Here is a 21,799-nt window from a genome sequence, read left to right on the forward strand (position 1 = left end):
CATGGCTGGAGTGTTGTGGGGATCGAACTACAGCAAACTGAGGCTGCCAGCATTGTGGAAGCAGCCACTTAAAGAACTGAGCTAGGGCTGGGCCCCCAGAAGATAACATTTTAGATAGAGAGATTTAGCACCTAAAATAAGGGACCATCTCTTTGCTTTCTCCAGTAGAGAACAACCTTTCTTCCCACCAGCTAATTCAACATAAAATGGCCCTCCACCATCCTATGACTCACGATTGTCTACTCACATTCTGAGTCATGCTCATCTATGGATGCCAAGAAAGAACTTCATAAGGTAATGTTTTCAGAAGCAGCTAAGTGGAATTTTCAGCAAATTATTTGACCTCATTTTCATAGGACTATTTAAATCTTCATAGAAATTTTTTGAGACATTACCATTTTCAGGAAAAATATTTTCAAACACTACATTACTGAACTGAACCAAGTCTTAGGGATGAAATTTGTATTAGTGGGCAGAATGAGAGAAACAGATTTGAGTCAGAGAATAATCCAACATTCATAAGTTAAATAATACCCCCAATCAACAACTTGGAAGCAGCAAAGAAAGAATTTCTACACCAAGAAAACATTCAGACTATCTGATAGAGTAGTCTGGAAAGGAATAGGTACCCGTTAATCCTGAAAACGTGATTCTGCACTACATGAAATATTCAATCCTTTTTTCTAGAAGGTTTGAAAGCATTCCTTCTTCACAGCTATGTTGTCTCTCTCTCCCTACACATGTAAGATGGGTATAACTATTTTAAAATGCTTTGTCGCTGAAATCTTTTCAGAGTATCATCAAGGAAATGCATTTTTCAAAACATCATAATGGCAGAAAAGATCATATATATTCAGGAAGCACAGTGGTTACCATGAAAAAAAGAGACACATTGGTCATGAACCATGTTGGACTTTAGAGTCCCAAACTTTGCTATAACTCAGACTTTGGGCCCTTTGGCAAACATCTGTCTCACTTTTCATTAATATATTTATTTTCTTATTCTTGTCCCTGCTGATATAGAGTCTTGCTATGCAGTTCGGACTCATAGTGATCCTTTTGTGTTAGCCTTCTCAGTGCTGGGCTTACAGGCCTGCATCACCATGCGCAGGTCCAGACCATCACGTCATGCTGTACCAGGATCAAGCTCTTGCCAGGTAGGCATTTAGGCCGCAAAGCTCTCTCCTCAGGCCTGTCTCACTTTTTATATCTATTACCTCCAGGAAACCAACATTCTACCCTGTTTATGCAAAAATTTGATATTATTACATCTTACATTGAAGTGAGATCATGCAGCATTTGTATTCTTGTTCCTGGCTATATCGAATAGCACATTTTATACAGATTCACCTGTGAGTAAGTATTGGTAGAATTTTCTTGTTTCTATAGCTGTCTGACATTCATTACACATAATGCACAAACGTTTTGTTTGTCTATTCATCGGTGAACCTGGAGGTTGTTTGCATATCTTAGCTGTTGTGAATCGTGCTGTAATGAAAGAGGTATCATAAGAGGCAGAAGGCTTTTTGAGATCCTGGATTTCTTACCTGTGGGTATAGAGTTAGAACTAGAATCACTGGATTGGATGGCAGTTCTTTTTACAACTTTTGAGAAACTTTCATGATGTTTTCCACAATACTATGTCATTTTACCAGGTATACACAAGAGACACAATTTCTCTATAGTCTTACCAACATGTCTTACTTTTGTGGATAATAGACATCCTAGAGAGGGTGGGATGGCATTTCGGTTCCAGTTTATTTTTCTGACTAGTAATGTTGAGTACTTTGTCATATATCTGTTGTGCATTTGTATGTCATCTTTGGAAGAATGTTAATAAGGTTCTTTTACCTTTTTTAGTGCTTGGGTTTTTCATTTTTATTTTTCATTTTCATTTTGGCAGTTGAGTTCTGTGAAATCCTTACATGTTTTAATATTAAGAACTTAGCAGATAGGGGTACTGCAAACATTTTTCACTGCTCCATGGATTTCTTTTTTTTTCCTGAGAGTGGGGCTAGAATGGCATGTGGTGCCGTGATCGAAGCTCAGTCCCTGTGCTTGCCTAAGCTTGCCTAAGCTTTTCTAAGCTTTCCTAAGCTGGCGCTTCAGTCTGCTGTACTATCTCACCAGCCCCTGCCATTTCTTTCTATAGATTGGTTTTGCTTTACAGAAACTGTAGAGTTTCATGTAAATTCACTATTTAGTACTGTTTCTGTTTCCTGTCCTTGGGCTGTCGTATTAAATGTCAATATTATGTGAAAGAGATTTTCCCTATATATTGTGCCCGGTATTTTTTTTTTTTTCAAAACCGGTGATTGAGCTCAGGCCCTTGCACTTGCCAGGCAAGCACTTATTCTACTGAGCCATCTCCCTATTGTGCCAGTTTTAAGATTTCATAACTTATACCATATTCATGGAGTGTATTTTCAATTCACTTATTTACGATGTATATTTGTCCTTAAGGTTAAGCTAATTCTCTTCTAGGCAGCATATTGATTAATAATCTTTGTAATTTATCCATTACATCTACATTAATTGTTAATTTGTAAGGACTTATCACGACCATTTTTGTTATTATTTTTCAGTTTTTGTTACTTTCTTCCGATCTTGCTATCTTTCTAATGATTCATTGAATTTGTGTGCGTGTGTGTGTGTATGAGTGTGTGCGCGTGCGCGCGCACTATGTTTTATTCCTTTTTCTTTATCTTCCGTATATTTATTACATGTCTTTCTCAATGGTTACTGTGGGTCTCACATAAAAGTTTTAGTTAATACTTTCTATTTTAAGATGACATTTTCAGTCACATGACATCTTCAGAAAAATTAAAACTTTACCAGCATATCTAGTTCTATGATTATCTTATTAGAGAAGTCAGCCATTGCCCATTTAAAAATCAGTAAAGGAAGGAGTTGTATGAAGCCAGATTATTCATCGCACCAAATCACATGAGATACATTTAACACCTTTTAAGCTTCCACTAGGTTGAATTTTTGAAATTAAACTTCTGCTAGGGGTGACTTACAGCACTATGCAAGGCTGAGGCAGGAGAATAGCAAGTTTTAGCCCAACCTGGAAATCTAGGAACTTGGAAAATTGTGCCTAAAAATAAAAAATTAACAAAATATCTGGTGATAGAGCTAATCATAAAGTCCCTGTGTTCAATCCCAATACAGAAAAAATTAATAAACCTATTTGATTTTTCTGAAAAATTAATCTGTGGCTATTTATTAATAGAAAAAAATTAATGGATTTAATTCAGAAATATGCTCGATGGCATGGACATTTCAGAGGTGATAAGAGAGAGGGTGACCTCGCTACTATTTCTTACCTACCTTTATTTTGTATGGGAATAATGCTGTGAGAGAAAGCAAAGTTCATGAAAGACAGCCCTAAACTGCTACTTTTATTAATAAAATCATTAAATTTAATGAATATCAATTTTTGCAAAACTCTTAGAGCCTTATTCTTAATAAGGGATCTAAATTAGAAGTCACCTTATTATTATGATTGAGAACTTCTGATTATTATTCTTAGATTTAATGTTCATGACTAAGACTTTTCTCATATAAACATATAGCTCCACAGAGAATCTCAAGAAGAAAATTGAAGAGATGGCGAAGCATGGCAAATAGAAGAGATAGGAGTGATATTTTGAACAAAAATACATGCTTTCTTGCACAGGATAAGTGAAATGCAACCAATTAGCTTTTATAAGGAAAAAAAGCAATGCAAAAATAAAAGGTATTGTGTTGTCATCATAAAGCTGAAAAAGAAAAAATATAATGGTAGGGAGGCATGAAATATAGTGATGGAATTCAGTGGTGAGTTAGGGAAATGGCACCGATTCTTAGGGCATGTCTGGAAAAACATTTCTAGTGGAAGCTGCTGAATGGTTGCACCCATAATGAAAATGAAGGTAGGGAGCCAGGACCAGCCAAGTGTGGAGCCTCAGAGAAGACATTCCAATGGTGAGGACAAATGATGACAGCTGAGTGGCCACGCTGAAGGCCAGACCAGGTCTGGTACAGACTGGAAAGAGGATGTCCAGGTTGAGTCTAGGAGGGTAAAGAATTGTACCAATGTCCCAAGCTCTAAAAAAGCAAAAAGGATTTAAGTTCATGTTACTCCTGTTTTTATGAATATTAGGACTTATTTTATGTTATTAATTCAGAGCTTAAAAAAGAAACCCTTCTTAGGACCGGGGGGGATAGCTCAGTAGAATAAGTGCTTGCCTGTCAAGCACAGGATCCTAAATTCAATCTCTGGTACTGAGAGAAAAAAGTAGAGAGAGAAAGAGAGAGAGAGAGAGAGAGAGAGAGAGAGAGAGAGAGAGAGAGAGAAACACTTTTTGGTTTCTGCAACTAAAACCCATTGGAAAGGAGATGTTCCAAAATTATTTTAAGCCTTGCCTTTATGCAAAGAACGTTGATGAAGGATTTACACTTTGCTACCAATAGGCTGGGTATTAGGGCTACTAAATGAATCCAGCCAGGGGAAAAGTTTCACTGAGGGCAGACAGCACTACCATTATCAAATATCATGAAGAAATGTGAGCAAATTTAACTATCCATGGTATCTGTGAATTATTAAGTGGTATATAATTTGAGCAGAAGCAATTTTCATGAAAGAAAAAGACAAATATTATGCAATAATTTAGTAGTAGGTTTATTAAAAAAGAAATGTATGTACATTTTCCATATTCTTGGTTGAGAACACAGGAAGAATACAGGACAGAAAGGAGGAGTTAGTGATGTTTTAAGGGCTCTGTATTTATTATTTTCATATTTTAATTAAAGTACAATGAGTAATTCAAACATATATTGGGATAATGATAATTTACTTTCAAAAATACCTTAGATATGACCCCATATACTTTTATATTTTACAGAAGTTTAAGACCCAATGTTGTGATTTGTTGGTAATTTATTCAAAATCTGTCAGTGGATTTCACTTGTCCAAAGTAAGGGACTAATAAAATGAATGTTTATGATTCTCCTCTTTTTTCCTTCCTTCATGTTTTTTATATACTTTTTCTCCCTGCCCTTTTTCTCTTCCCTCCCATCTTCCCTCTCAATTTGAAATGTCTTCCTCAGGGTTTCCATTCTTGACAAAATCTATGACTAAAACTATTCTTAAAAAATTTAAAAGAGAAAAGTAGTACCATAGTTTTGTTTTTAAATTTTTATTTTATTTTATTTTGAAGAGTAAAAACAAAAGCAAAACCAAATAGCTGAAGCAAAGACAAAAACAGGATAATATACAATAATACATGCACTATGGATTTTCAAAACAAGAATGGAAAATTAAAAATTAATAACAAATTAACTGCTTTTATCATCAAATCTGTTGAGCACCATAGTTATTAGTATAGCCATATATTAAGCTATCCACAAGGCATGGTAGAAATATACAGAGCATATAGTAATACAAAATCATTACATCAAAATACACATAGCCACCGATCTCCTTTAAAATACTCTCTCAATCCTACCATACTTATTTTGTCATTCTTGTCACTCTTTGAAGCAGTTCCAGAAGTCTTCATTATGTCTTTTCATGACAGCCTTGACATAATGGCTGCTAGGACTCCCTTAATTCATGATGCCTGAATTAATTCAAAATGTTAATAGCAATTTCTGTCAAGTAAAATACTGCGGTGTATCCTCGTCCATCTATCCACCCAATTCTGCTCCTTGAAACATTCTCTGACTCTTCTCCAAAGTTCAAATGACCAAGAAAGGCAATCATTTTGTATCAGTCCAGGACACTGAGTCAGCTACAGCAGTGTGACAAATGATATACATGGCCTTCTAGAAGAGCCTGAGAACAAGAAAGAAGAAAGAAAGAAAGAAAGAAAGAAAGAAAGAAAGAAAGAAAGAAAGAAAGAAAGAAAGAGAGAGAGAGAGAGAGAGAGAAAGAAAGAAAGAAAGAAAAGAAAGAAAGAAAAGAAAAGAAAAGAAAAGAAAAGAAAAGAAAAGAAAAGAAAAGAAAAGAAAAGAAAAGAAAAGAACAGCTTGAGAAAGCTGCAAGAATGATGTATGAAGTGTGAATGAAGGAAGGGTATTTTAAAGAAGATTAATCACAATGTGTCTTTTTACTACAATCATTTTGTTAAACGCTTATTGAATGTTTCAATAACTCCTTGCAGCTAAAAGTGCATTCTGAAACTGTGTGGCTATTGCCTCAGTCTACATTTCACTTTGCTCTCAGGGATCTGATATTTAAGCATTATAGATATTACATGGAAACCTGTTTTGAAAATAAAATCAAAATATAAATGCAGGACACTTTCTTATACAATAAATTAAAAAGTCAATTACTATAGATAGGTCTAGTATTTGAATATTATAAGCAAACTAGATTTCTTAACAAAAATTTTGAAGTACTATCAGTCAGAAAGTGTCAATAAAAGTAATAGTAAGAATACATTAAACCCTGGAGGTCTAGGGAGAGAGCTTGGAAGTCTAAGCTCCTGCCTGGCAAGCACAAGGACTGGAGTTCAATTCCTGGTACCATATGCCATGTCGGCCCTGTGCTGTGCCAGCCCCGGAACTGTGGTGGCATAGTGACATGGTGGCACACACCTGTAGTCCCAGCGTTGGGGAAGCTGACACAGGAAGATCACTACTAGTCTGAGCTGAGTAGCAAGACTCCGAACAAAATAAATAAATAAACAAATAGATAAATAAATAAATAAATAAATAAATATTTTTTTTAAAAAACAAGAGCAATAATGCTGAAAACTTTAGCATCAAAACCATTTAGGGCTTCAAAGCAGTCATTTCTGAACTTACAAAAAGCACATGATTTAAAAGCCATCTATGACCTTCTTCTCTAATTGAACCAAAATAAATAAATTTAGTACCATTGAATTAGAAGAGGAAATAACCTGTTAGGTCAATTAGTATTTCTCCTGCTAAATGTGAGCAGTTGCCTACAATGTATTTTCTAGTACTACAAGTCTGGCTTTGAAAGTTTGTGTGATAACACTTTCACCACATCCTTTAAAAGCCATCAATCTAGTTGAGCATCAAAGGAAGTCTGCAATAGTATGGAACTAGAAGCGTCCTTAGCATGATTTCATCAAATTCCTTGCCAAGTACCCCTCTTCAATAGTATTCTTCCCTTTTTTGAGTATTTGGACCACATCAAGATCCTGCAGAGGAAACTTGTAGAAGCAGCAGAACTTTGCCATCCACGACCCCTTGCTATCTGTCCCTTTCCAAACAGAGAGACTGACAAGAATAGTTGTCCCTGGTTACATGGTGCCCCAAATCATCTTGTCTATTTCTTTGTTACTGGATACAATGTTTTGTGAAAGAAGCCTACGGAACTTTTAAGTTATAAGAATTATCACATAGGGAAGGGCTTTTATTTATTGTTAACATTAACTATTTGTGACCAGCTCAGACGACCCTGGGGACATGGCTGGTGTGGCATGTGGTGCCTGGGATTGAATCGTGCTCCCTGTGATTGCCTATGCTTGCCCGTATCTATGAGGAAAACAGAGGTTCTATGACTGTACTTTGTTTGTACATACTGCTATGATGTATCAGGCTGATAATCATCCACAGATAATTTACTTTCTGTAAATATTCTTACTAGGGAAATACACTTTGGAAGTTGTACCCTGACAGTGCCAACTCATTAAAATTCATTCTAATTGGAAATGGAGATACTCATTCTGAAAGAGAACTAAAAGGCAACTTTTAAAATTTGGGTTGATACTTGTAAAAGTATAAAATTAAGATTCAGAAGGAAGCTTAAAACACATGTTGAACTATCTAAGCAATTGTGTATTAAGGTGTCTGAAGTGCTCTAGATTCAGGAATTTTTGAGTTGAATAGATGTACTTATAACATGAAATTACATATGCTAACAATTATATTAAAATGAAGGCAATAAATTATGCAAATTTATCATTTTTGATATCATTTTACCACATTGTAGTGTTATGTGTGAGGTTGAGGTTATTTATACCTATTGCATCTTGCAGAGTGGAAATATACTAGGCAGTTTCTGAGTATCTCTCTACAATACTTTTAGTGATTCTGTGGTGACAGCTCAAAAGCAACAAGTACTATTAAGACAATATATCTAGCTCCCCAAAATTCACTACCACTCACTTTTTTGCATGCTGCTGTCCACAAAACAAAATAACCTCAGGAAAAAAGCTGTGGGCATACATGGCTAAGGAAAAAGAAAATCACTAAGTATATGTCAGTGATGTTTGAAGCGGCAGCATCACCTTACAAAAATGAACTTAAATGTTTATTTTGACACCACTGCACATCTTATTTAATTTTTAATTTATTTGTATTTTTGTGGCCAGCTAAAGCCCACCCTGGGGTGTGGCTGGTGTGGTATGTGGGTGCCTGGGATCAAAGCATGGTCCCTGCAATTGCCTAACCTTGACTAAGTAGGTGCTTCAGAATGCTGAATTATCTCGCTGGCCCACCACTGCACACTTTAGCTGAATTCTAATACTCATTTGTTGTACTGATATCCTTCGTACTCTAATAATTGGAATACAGTATAAAAATCAAGCAAGATATAAGGTGAGAACTTTGGAAATATATTCAAACCCAATGAGCAGACTCGTTGATTTCATTAATGAATAAATCCTTTCCCTTAAGCTTTACTTTAGTTTCAAATTTTCTAGAATCCAAATAAAATGAAAATTAATTATACCTTTTTCCTATAATTTTATTGATAAACAAATAACAATGAGACAGTTTCACATCAAATTGGTAGGACAGTTTCAATAATTAACACATTGCATACATTCTTCCTAGTGGTTAATTGCTGTACAAGATGCGGACATGATATCCTATCTACAAACACCATTAGAACAAATCACTCTTCATTGAGAAAATGCAACTATATATCTATCCTAACCACTTTGAATACTCAGATACAAAATGGACATTAATCTGTATACCCTTTTTTTGTTAAGTTCCGTTATTTGAATATTACAGGTGTGTAAACTCAGCAAAATATTTCAAAAGAGTCCAGTAACCCATAATAGTATTGAGTCTTCCACTTGATTGGAATGTCAGAAATTGTTGACCTGAGTCCCCTACAGCTCAACATAACAGCATGGCTTTGCTTCTTATATTTCGTTTTTATACTTTTCTGTTGGATGGTTAAGATCAAGGTAAATCAGGACCTATGCAACAAGAGTTGTAGCTTTTGGGTCTGATAAGGTTAGTGAAATCCCCTCAGGATTTATCCTGAGATCCTGTACCTCAGATTGTAGAACCTTTGTTAGTGTCAGCCATGTAGATGAGTCATGTCCATTGCTTGGCCATTGTGCTTTCTGTGAAAGCCTGTGAGAATGTTTTCTCTCCATGTGACTCTCCTTAGGCACACTCTACATCATCAATCACTTTCCTCTTTGGCCCCATAATCTCCTTGATCAGAAAATTTGGGACACTACTGAGTTACATGACGTTACAGTACAAGTTCTCATATGTCCTGAATCTTAATTGACCTTGGAAGGCTAGGGCCAACATGTTGGCTTTGCTTGTAGCCCTCCTTTTTCTCTAATTTTGGTCTGCACACTTAGGTTGTTAACCATCCAGAAGACAAGCTTATTGTTATTATCAAACAACTTAGGCTGTTAAGCTTATCCTCACTATCTGTCTGCATATCAAGTCCCTACAGAATATGATAAAAAAACTGAAAAATTAGAATATATTTTTAAAATAGGTATAAAGAATTATATACTTCTTATGTCTACACATAAGTCCAATAAATCTAACCATATACAACCTTGAAGCAGGACAGTCCCACAATATTCCTTTTCCTGTCTCTTGCTTTCATTCACCACCCCCTTCTTCTTGAACATCCACCTACTTGAGAGACATCATACCAGTAACTGGCATGTCATGACAAGCAGCCCATATTCAGAATCCCGGAATGACAGGCACTCCAAGCATGAAACTACTATTACAGATTGCCATCTGCATTTTTTAATCTAGCAGTTAATTGGAAAGATTCTCACCCTGACTAACTATATATACTGATACCTGCGAACTATACCTTTTATCTAAAGGCATATTGGGGGCTGGCCAGATAGCTCAGTGGATGAAAGCGCCTGCTTAGGCAGACGAAGGGATTGAATTTCGATCCATGGGGTACTGTGCCAGTCCCAGCCCCAGGACTCACTGAGATGGTGACTGAGACCAGGCATGGTAGTGCACACCTGTTATCTCAGCACTTGGGAGGATGAAAACAGGAGGATCACTATGAGTCTGATCTGTGTAGTGAGACCCTGTAGACTCTATACTAAATACATGAAAAGAAAGAAAGAAAAAAAATACTGGGTCGTTGACATAGCTCAGCAATTTTAAGTGTCTCCTTAGGCCAACTTAGGCAGACACAGGGGACTGCAATTAAATCCTCTGTGCCATATGAGGCACCAGTCCTGCCCTCAGGGTGAGCTGATAAACTCCCCCACCAAAAAAAAAAAAAAGAAAATGAGAGACATATTTACTTTACTTGCTACTGAAAACAAGTAGTAACATATTATGAGATGGATATTAAGTTATACATATTTTAATGTCATAAGTCTTTGGAAGCCTAGTAGAAATATTCCTAAACCTAGTATGTAAATATCCAATGTGTGTTTATAAATGAATAAAGTCATGAGTAGAGAACAGTTAAATGGATTTTTATGCTTAGTACTTTCAAGGTAAATCCAAAATGTAACTTCTTTAACATATGGAAAATATTTTTCCAATAAAACGAGTGTTTAGAAAATAGAAGTGTTCATTTTTCAAAAACATTTATCATTTTCTTTGTGCTGCAGACTAGTGTTTTTAAAACCTAATGGGTTTCTGGTTTGTGGGTCTTAAAATAGGAAGTGGAAAGTTTGTATTGTTCTCATTTTACAAATGTTAGAATTAAGGTCCAAGGACATTAAAGACTTGCTCAAATTATAATTTATGGACAGTGTTGCCTGCATGGTACCAAGCCAGTACAGCATCAGAACTCAAACAAGAAACTACTGTGCTTGGCACAATCATATAAACTATGGTCCTATATTATTTTCTCAAATACCAGGGGCTGACAAGTGCTTACTCTCAATCAAATGCTACATTACTCTTGTTAATTGAAAAGAGAATCATATGTTTAAATATAAAACATAAAAACAAACTGACATTCTTATGAGGAAACATTATGGAATAACTTTTCTTTTTGTCCAAGTGATCAAGCCAAGTTTCCTATGTAAAGAAGTCAGTTTTCTATATAAGAAAATCTACAATTGTACTTTTAAGAAGCAGATATTTTATATAAGATGGGGGAAATACCTCATGAATCATAGATAAGAGAGTTCATAGAACAAATTAAATATTTGCAACAGAGATAGAGGGAGAGAGAGAGAGTTTTACTTGAACTAAAATAATTACCATTAAAGATAACCATTCCAAGCCATACCAAAAGTGGAAAAACTCTTGGAATAGTGGGAATTAAACCATTACTCACCAAACTTGCTATTCTTTCTGAGGTACAAATATCTTTCTCCAGTTTGCTGAGCTCAGTTATAACCCCATGACTAGGTTTAGTACCTCAAACCCTGAGAGGACACAGAAAGCTTCACATCCTCACACCCCATCCCTTTCAACAGAACATTTTTTTGCAATGAATTTTTTCTTTCTAAAAATGGCAGACCATGATCAAAGCTCATGTTGATGTCAAGACTACGCATGGTTACTTGCTTCATTTGTTCTGTGTTGGCTTTACTAAAAAACACAACAATCAGATATAGAAGACCTCTTATACTCAGCACCAACAGTTCCACCAGAACAAGAAGAAGATGATGGCAATCATGACCTGAGAGATGCAGACAGATGACTTGAAGGAAGTGGTTATCAAACTGATTCCAGACAGCACTGGGAAAGACACAGAAAAGGCTTGCCAAACTATTGACCTTCTTTTTGATATCTTCATCAGAAAAGTAAAGATGCTAAAGTCCAACTTTTTTTTTTTTTTGCGGAACCGGGGATTGAACTCAGGCCCTTGCACTTGCCAGGGAAGCGCTTATTCCACTGAGCCATCTCCCCGGACCCATAAAGTCCAACTTTGAATTGGGAAAACTCATGGAGCTTCATGGTGAAGGTATAGCTCTGGAAAGGCTATTGGAGATGATATCGGAGCTAAAGTTGAATGAGCTGATGGATATGAACCACCAGTCCAAGAGTCTATTTAAGATCCAGATTTTTAATAGTGATAGATAAAGTCCTATTTGTGGAAAAAAAAACATGATATTATGATCCATCAAGATTTTGTTGGGCTGGGGAGATAGCCCAGCAGTCTAAGTGTCTGCCCAGCAAGCACAGTCTTGGGTTCAATCCCTGGTAACACAAACACAAAAAAAGATTTTTTTAGTTTATGATAGCTATGTACATCTATAATTACTTATAAACTCTTCATTTACTTTGTGATTTCAACTTCAATAATATTTTAATAATGATACTTGGTATGTGGTGAAAGGATAGAAATTGAAGTGAATAGCAACATGCTACAAAAAGAGAACATTTAAAACAAAATGCAAGTAAAAATAGAGTATAGTAAAATAATATCTTAATGGTATTCATTTCAATAGGTCAGAGGTGGCCCATTTATCAAAAATTTTCACACAAATTATGTCAAAATTAAAGAAAAATTTGTAAGTCATACCAAAAGATGCTTCAGAGTATTTAGTATATTCAACTAACATTTCAAAATTCCACAACATAAATGGAAGAAATTTACCTAAACTGAGAAAAAAAATTTTGTCAAAGAATATGTGTGGTTAAGTATAACTTACTCCTAAGATCAGTTTCATATTCAGGGAAAAATATAAAATAAGATTAAAATACTTTCCTGTCAAGTGTCAAGAAAAGTATCGCAGGAAATTAAGATATAACTGCTCAACAAGATCCAGATTTAAAAATATGGAATATAGAAATATAAATGCTTACTTTTGGTGTGCATGAAGAAAATGTTTTTCTGGGAATTCATAAAAGCTGACTCATTTGTATTACAGAATATATTAAAAATCTTAGCATGAGACTACTTTCACTGAAACCAGAAATTCAAGCGTGGCAGTCGCCCCTGTGTCAGAGTGTACTAATCCTGTTCATGCTGCAATTATCTGCCTCAGAATTCATCACTTATTGAAGTTTCTGATATCTATGATTGTAGCATTGACTCTAAGCCAGGCACAATTTGCTGATGGTGTTACATAAGAGACGGAATTCACAAGACCTTTTATGTTAAAATCCCTCCATCATAGTTATGACGCTCCTTCAAAGTCCTACCTGTTCTTAGAAGAGCCTTCCCTTGAAGGTAGAATGATCTGAGGTAAACGCTTTTGTTTAAGTCTCCAATACTGAGATTGGAGATGGACCCTCTACTGGGTCCATCTGGATGGTTTTTCTCACCTTCATGGTGTAGTACCCCTGCTTCTAAATGTACAGTTACATCACAACTAATCGCAGCTGTAAATAAAACTAGTTGTCCTCCAGTTAAAATGAAATACTTAGCTTTGGAATAAATTCAACTAGCATTTATGTTACTGTAATCAAGTCTGCGTTCTCATCCTCCAAGAAAGAGGAGTTATTTAAAAAAGAGAAACTTGAAATAGAAGCATGTTTTGAGTGGAAATTTTGAAAAAAAAAAAAAAAAAAACATGTCTCCAAGCCTTCACTGTTTAAGTTGAAAGTAGTGAAGTATTGTCCACTCTGTAGAATGTGTGTAGAGAGGGTGCTAATGTTCAGGGAGTTGATTATCATACAGTTATGGTTGCTAATCTACACAGGGTGTGACTTCCAGGAAAGATTTTTTGTTTGATGTTTTTGTCCTTCCAATTTCTACATTTTAAATTTGAATAGGTTTACTTCTCTTGTTAAAAATATCTTGGGGATTTATTTTGGAAATATTTAAAAGATTTGTTGGGAAGATAATATATGAATAGTTATTCACAAATTATATATATGATATATGCATATATAATTTCACAGAAAAATATACAAATATAATTTTACATCTAAATACATCTATTTTAAAGAAAATTAATAATATATATTTGCTATACATAATGATCACATTCATCACAAGGAATTTTCACCTGCACATGCTAGGGCTTGCTTCTTTCTATTTTCCAATTTCCTCCTCTCACTTAAAACCCTCATCTCTTCCCCATTTACAGAGCTGTTTCCATTTTTCTCTTCTATTCATTCCTTTTACTCCTCCCATTACCATTAAACAGTGTTCCTCTTCCCATTTGAGCATGTTCTTCTTCCTGTTTTGCTCTTTATTTGTTCTTTGGGTTTTTAACAAGAGAAAAACAAGGCACTATTTAAATTTGTGTGTCAGAAGCCCGAGGATGAGCCAGTGCGAACTCAGGCAAGAGTTCACCGGTTGCAGCGGCAGAGGCAGCGGCAGCGGCTCCGGAGGAAGAGAATGCAAAAGGAAAGCTGATCCTTTCTGCAGTTGACCATATAATTGCCTTTTGATGCTAATGTTTCTGGAAGAACCTTGAATGCCCAGGGATTTTCACACCCTGCTGCTCATAATCTTCTGATCACTTTAGAGCCAGGAGTGCCAGCGATCTGGGTGCACTGGAGCACTGTCCCCAGGAGTATGTGTATCCATCTGATGCCACTACCGAGTAGAGTGCCCTTCTGGTGTCAAACGTTGACAACATGAGGACTGACATTCTAATGAAAACCATTGCTAACTAGGGCAAGGCTGTGCTGTTATTAGGTGAACAAGAACAGCCAAAACAGTCATCATCAAAGAATGCATGTCCAAGTATGATCCTGCAAGTCACATGATCAAAAGTCTGAACTTTTCTTCTGCAAACACCCCTCTGATGTTTCAGGTACTGGCTTTATGGTTCTGCTCATTGAAGCCAAGTTTCTGATGCACCGTGGAAGGCTCACAGAACAACTTCATGCCTGTGATGTGTTCAGTGAATCTCATCTGAACTTCAATAGCCATAAAATATTCCCGACATGGGTCCCATTACTTCTATTATTCATGGCAGTGGTCTCTGTCATTGCTTGGATTGGGATGTGGAGAAACACAAAGTGTACCTAAGGCTCCACAAGTCTCAATACTGTCTAAAATATAAGCCTGTGAACATGGAAAATAAAAAATAACAAACTTGTGTGTCCGATTTATTTCACTGAATATTTGTTCTCAAGGTGCATCCAGCTACCTAAAAATAACTCAAGTCTACCATTTGTGGCAGAGCATAGCGGGTCGCACATAAATATCACATTCGCTTTATCCATTCATGCACTGATGACCATATAGGCTGTTTCAAAGATCTAGTTACACTAAATTGTGCTGCTATAAATGTGGGAATGCATATATCACTGTGGATTGATGTTCCTTAACCTTTCAGAAGACCCCCAGCATGAGCACAGACAGATCAAATGAAATCTCTAGCTTTAGGTTGTTGAGGAAGGTTTGTACAGTTAGCCATATTTACCAATCTACAGAGCCCCCCAAAATGGACGAGGGTTCCTGTTTCCCCAAAGCCTTGTCAGTATTTGTTGCTGGTTGATTTTTTAATAATAGACATTTATCTGGAGTAGGGTAGGATCACAGTATTGTTTTAATTTGCATATCTTGTATTTCCAGTGAAAAGGAACATTTTGGGGGGACTTTATTTGCTATTTGAGAAGTGTCTTTTCAGATGCTCAATTTTGGGTTTGGTCTTTACATTTGGGGCATCTGATATTTTAAGTTCCTTATATACTAGATATTAGGTTGTTGGGATTTTTTTTTTAATTTTAAGGAAGGGTCTACAGGGTGTTCAGGGTCTCACTATCAGATTGGACTCGGAGTGATCCACCTGTTTACAGCCTCCCAAGAGCTGGGATTACAGGCACGTGCCACCATGCCCAATCTTATTAGTTCTTTATCTGAGGAGTAGCTTGTAAATCTTTTCCCTATTCTGTGGGTTGTATCTTAACTTAGTGGCTTATTTTGCTATGCAAAATCTTTTTAGTGTCATGAGATCGGATTTGTTGATTCTTTGTAATATATTTCCTGTGGAGTCAAGGTTTTTTTCGCAATGTCTTTGCTTTCACTTGCATTTTTGAGAATTTTCCAATTCTTACTTCTAGTAGACTATGTGTTTCTATTTTTATATTTAAATATTTGATTGATTTTTATTTTAGTTCAGTGAATGATGAGAAATATGAGTCTAGTTTCAGTCTTTGGCATGTAGAAAACCAGTTTTCCTGGTCCTATTTACAGAGAGGCTACCCTTCCTCCAATCACGGAGAAGGAGTTGGCCTTTTATTTCCTGAGCCTGATTTTCATCTTTTAAAAAACATGATGATTGTGAAAATAAGCATTAAAAGTTAATGAATGTGAAAAATATAATAGATACTCAATTAAACACCAGATAGTTATAATAACCTGCACAAGAGCTCTGAATGCAATCATTTCATCTGTCACTGAAGAGTGGTAACGCCTGGAAAGGTGAGTCTATGTCTATTTCTTCATCCTAGAAACTTAATAGCCTACCTGGCACATAGTTACAACAAAAATCAAACAGAATATAGAAAAGCAAAGCAAAATGCCAATGCCACAATACAATCTAGGTGACAAACGCTGAATGAACCTGGATGCCTTTATCACAGCAGCTGTCTTTACCAGTCTTCACACAGTTCTAGCTGTGATAAATAATTTTAAAAGGCTTGCTCATTTCCTGTGAAGGCCAGTTTGTGGTGAAATACTACAAAATTACTTAGTTTTGTTCTTGTGAGGTCCTTTTCCAATTATAAAGGATTAATTCTTACGGAGGATTAACTCCAGATTTCTTAGCAGAGCATATAGAACCAACCAAGTATAAAATAACACCATGATTATTCTTCTAACTTTATTTCCTTTCACATTCTACACCCCTAGTCATATGGAACTACTTAAAATTTTATGTCTATGGTTTTATGAATTCTAATATTGTAAAATATATTTTAAAACAGTTTTTAATGTTCAGAACTATTGAGTAGGTAGGATGGAGTTCCTATATACCTCACACCTGGGGTCTTCTAGTAGGTGACACAAGCATGGCAATAACTTTGTTTTGGTTAATGAGGTTGTAGAGATTGAATATTATCAGTGCAAGCTTGATATGCTTTGTTCAGATTTCCTTGGTGTTTGTCTAGTTTTCTTTTATTTTAGAATACGATTTAGCATACCACAACATTTAGTTATCATATCTTCTTCACAGGTTGGAAGAATATTAGGGAGGTAGCTTGTACAATGTCTTTCTATTGGAATGTCTCAGATATTTTGCTTATGATTAGACTGATGTATAGACTTCGAAAGAAGACCACACGTTTTCGAAGCTCTTTTAATCACAGTGTATCATGGTTACACACTGTCAACAGAACTTTATCACCAGACTGAAAAAATCTTGTCCTACTTCTCCACAATAAAGCTGTCTTTGTTACTTTTCTCTCATTTCTGAGACCAAATACTCAGCACCCCAAATTAAAGGGAGAAAAGTTTTATTTAGCTCACAGTTTGTAGAGGTTCCAGTTCATTACGTGGCTGGTTGCAAGAAGGCAGGGTGGCTTGGCAGAGGAGAGCAGTTCATGGTGGACATATTGTAGCAAAGCAACAAAGCCGAGCGACAGAGAGAGGAAAAGAGAGAGAGAGAGAGAGAGAGAGAGAGAGAGAGAGAGAGAGACAGACAGACAGACAGACAGACAGACTGACAGACCTAGAGATGATGAAACCCTTTGTGTCCCTTATACCATGTGCAGCCTACACTTGATGACTGCATCAGGCTTTAGGGGGACATCAAATGACAAATCGTATTCTTCTGTCTCCAGCACCCTAAAGACTACGCACATCCTTTTATGCCAAAGGCATTTAGTCCATCTCCAAGTGTTGTCAACATCCTAATGTTTTCAGTATTCCTGAAAAGTCCAAGACAAAAGTCTCCTCTGAGATTTAAAACAATTTCTTAGCTTAGCGTCCTGCACGAATGAAAGAAAGTTAAGCACAATGTTCATTTATGCAAGATAGATATTTCTATTCTAAAAGATACATGCAGTAGGATGTATAGGACCAAAGAATGGGACCAAAGCAAGTCTGAACTCCAGCTTGGCAAATATTAAGTTCTGTAATTTCATGTGCAACATCCAGAGCAATCTATGACAGGATGCAAACTTCAAAGGGTTTGGGTGGATCTGCTCCTAATAATTCTGGTAGCTGTAGCTCTCAGGGTTTCTGTCTGTGGACTTTGCTGTTCTCTCCTTGCAGTTTTCTTTAGATGCCATCCTTGGCATCTACAAGCTTCCGAGGTCCTCACTGCGCCTTTCATTACACACAGATTCACACTCTGCCCCCTCAGGGACATGCAGCCTGGCCGCACAGTCCTTCTGAAATCTCAGTGGATGTACTTCTGACCCCACAGCAGCACTTTCTTCCTGGATGCACCTAAGACCAGCACCACATAGATGCTTCAGAGGTCTGATGCACAAGTAGCAAGGTTTCCAATTGTTTTCGCAAGTAGCAAAACAATTTACATCTGCACAAGTAGCCAGGTTTCCATCTCTCTCTTTTTTTTCTTTCTTTTCAGGTTTCCTTCTTTCTTGGCTATAGAGGTCAAGTGCTTAGATTACTGAGCACTCTGAATTCAATTCCAAGGAACAAATTCTCTTGGATGCCACCATTAAGGAAAATGGTGAGACACTGCCATTCTGGAACATGGTGCATTGGGACTTTCTTCTCAAACTAGAGTCTTCTACTTTTGCAATTTTGTGGCTGCAAAATGTGGAGTCCTGCTCCATCTTGTGATGCCCTTCAGCCATCTTTTCTAAACGCATTTTTCTTCTTAGAAGAAATCAAGATCTCTTCTAATATTTGCCGTCCACAGTTTTACCAGTGCCTCATTCTTGACAAAACACATTCTAAATCATTCTGCTGAGCTCTTTCCACTTGATTCTCAACACAGAGCTGGCTAAAGGTCTCCAAGAGTAGTCCTACCACTGCCTCACTTTTGAATGCCTTGGAATTTCTTCTACAAGATTACTTGATCTGCTGTCTTTATTCTCAGGCAAAGCTTCCAGAAAGGAGAAAAAGTCAAACCAACTGTGTGCCAAGCTATATTGTAGTCCAGTAACCAGTGCTTGGGAGGCTGAAAACAGTAGAATTACTATGAGTCCAATCTATGAAGTGAATTCGGACCCTGTACTAAATACATAAAAATAAATAAATAAATAAATAAGTAAATAAATAAATAAGTAAATAAAGTCTGCTGAATTATTTTCTGTAGATAAACCAACATGGGTAATGTACTACTCTTATTCTCAAGAAATTTAAAATCAAATAAAGGGTCCTGGTTTCTTATACTACAGGCAGAATGTAGTAGGTGCCACAGAAGGACAAAAGGGATTATGGGATTAAAACAGTAGTGGAAACAGTAGGAATAAAGTCACGAAGAGCTTTTTTGCACTGAGGTAAGTGTCACACAAAACACTATCTGTATAGTTATCATTTAATATTACTTATGCTACAAAGATTATGGCTGACTACTTTTGCAATTAAGTATCTAGGACTCAAGGGAATTAAGTAATACATTCAACTAAAAAATTGACACAATTTTTTTTCCCTGACTTTTAATATCCTCTTCAACACTGCCTCCTAGGGGAAAGTTTCATAAAAATAGGGTAAACGTAACTTTACCAAAAATAAGAATAAAGGGAGTATCTAAAGTTACCCAAGGGCCAGTGGTATAGCTCAGCAGACTAAGTGTTTGCTTAGGTAAGCGCAGGGGCCAGGGTTTGATCCCTGGCTCCGCATGCTGCGCTGGCCCAGCCCCCAGGTGCTCTGAACCAGCGATGGAGTCTGGGCATGGTGGTGCGCACCTGTAATCCCCTAAACTCTAGGGAGGCAGAAATCAGGAGGATCACTATGAGTCTGGGCTGTGTAGTGAGACCCTGCACCAACCAAAAAACAAACAAACAAAAAATAACAAAGAGAAAAAAAAAAAAACCTCAAGTTACCGATATGAGAAATAAGAGTATTATCCAGAAAATACAAAAATACAATCAAATAAACTCAGTGTGTGTGTGTGTGTGTGTGTGTGTGTGTGTGTGTGTACGATCACACTTGTGGGACCTCAAGTTTCAGGAAAGACTTGGACTTGACTTTGTGTATATATAGAATCTTTTCATGTGTAAATAACACTGTTGGAATTATCTTTTAAGTAAATCGACACCAGCACTTTTTTCTGGATTTTATATACTCATTTCCTTTTGGTAAATCTTATATACGCATTCCATTTTCCAACATGTCTTAAAACAACCAGTCTTCCAAATTTCCAAAAAATATTTCTATAAGCATAGAAAATAAATCTAAGAGAGATATTTCCACAGTATTCAATTAAAAATTCTGAAGCAGAACTTTCTATGATCTATTAGGTACACTATATGATGTATTGAATATTTTTCCTACAATGGATTTTTTCTGCAGCATCTCTTACAGTAACTCAATTCATCTTCCATTTAAACAAATGTACAACTGATGTAGCTTCTCAAGGGTTTAAAACATGTTTTCATTCCATGCACGGATGGTTGAACATATTAATCACGAATTTGTTTGTTTTTCCATTTTTTTGTAGAAATATATCAGCACCAGGTACTCCACCAGATGCTTGTCACAGTAATTTAACGATGTTGGTGATCCTCCAACTGCAGCGTTTTGTTTTCCTGTGGGAATCATAATGAGAAGTGGAAATGTCAAAGACTACTGGCAGGCTGAGCACAGAACAGTCATTCCCATTACCTGGAATGAAGCCTTTTCCAAAACCAATGCAGCTTCTCGGGCTTCCATAGTCTACTGATTACTCTCAAGGCCTTCATTAGATATGTATTTTTCTTATTCTGTCTATAAATCATTAAGATCTTTAAAACCACTGACTATGAGTTGCAGTATAACTATTGAACTCTCCTTGGCCCAACTCCATCTTGTTAGGGGTGAATAAGTTGATGCCAGAAAATTCAAACCATGATCACAACCTCTCAGTCAACTTGACCTTGAACTGAGACTCCTAGGCCCACAAATCATACACCTTCATTCCCCAGCTCCATCATCCCTTTGGTTCAATTATATTTTCCATTATCAGATCTTTTATGTCATAAATGTATGTTGAATATATTAATTGGAAAAAACAACATATAATTTCCCTTAGAAATTGTAATTTCTTTTTCTTTGCTTTGCTTTGCTTGCTTGCTTGCTTGCTTTTTTTTTTTTTTTTTTTTTTTTTTTTTTTTTTTCTTTTTTTTTTTTTTTTTTTTTTTTTTTTGAACCAGGGCTTGAACTCAGGCCCTTGAGCTTGCCAGGGAAGCACTTATTCTACTGAGCCATCTCCCCGGCCCCCCAGAAATTTTAATTTTGGAAAAATAATTCTAAACATTTTGAATTTTACAAGAAGAATACATGAAGCATACGTGTACTTTCTGTTTCCCTCCCTATATTATGTCCCTTTCTCCCACTCCCACCTCTCATACTCTCCTTGTGTCTGCATCTCTGCCTCTTAGTCCTGATTTTTAATTGCTTTTCAATTCTTAAGTCTTCCATGTGTCCTGATATTGAATGTTTAATGTGGTAAGCCATTTAAACCACTTGGTTTGCTATTTGTATGCTTAATTTGTCCCACTCAATTTTTTGCATCATAAAAGTAAGTTCATACTTTCTACATAAGTTTTTATATTAGATAGACTTTTCAGTTAAAAGCATTGATTAGAGATTTTAGTTTTTTTATACTTTAGGGAAAAT

Source organism: Octodon degus, unplaced genomic scaffold, assembly GCF_000260255.1.
Source record: "Octodon degus isolate 3935 unplaced genomic scaffold, OctDeg1.0 scaffold00022, whole genome shotgun sequence".
NCBI lineage: Eukaryota > Metazoa > Chordata > Mammalia > Rodentia > Octodontidae > Octodon > Octodon degus.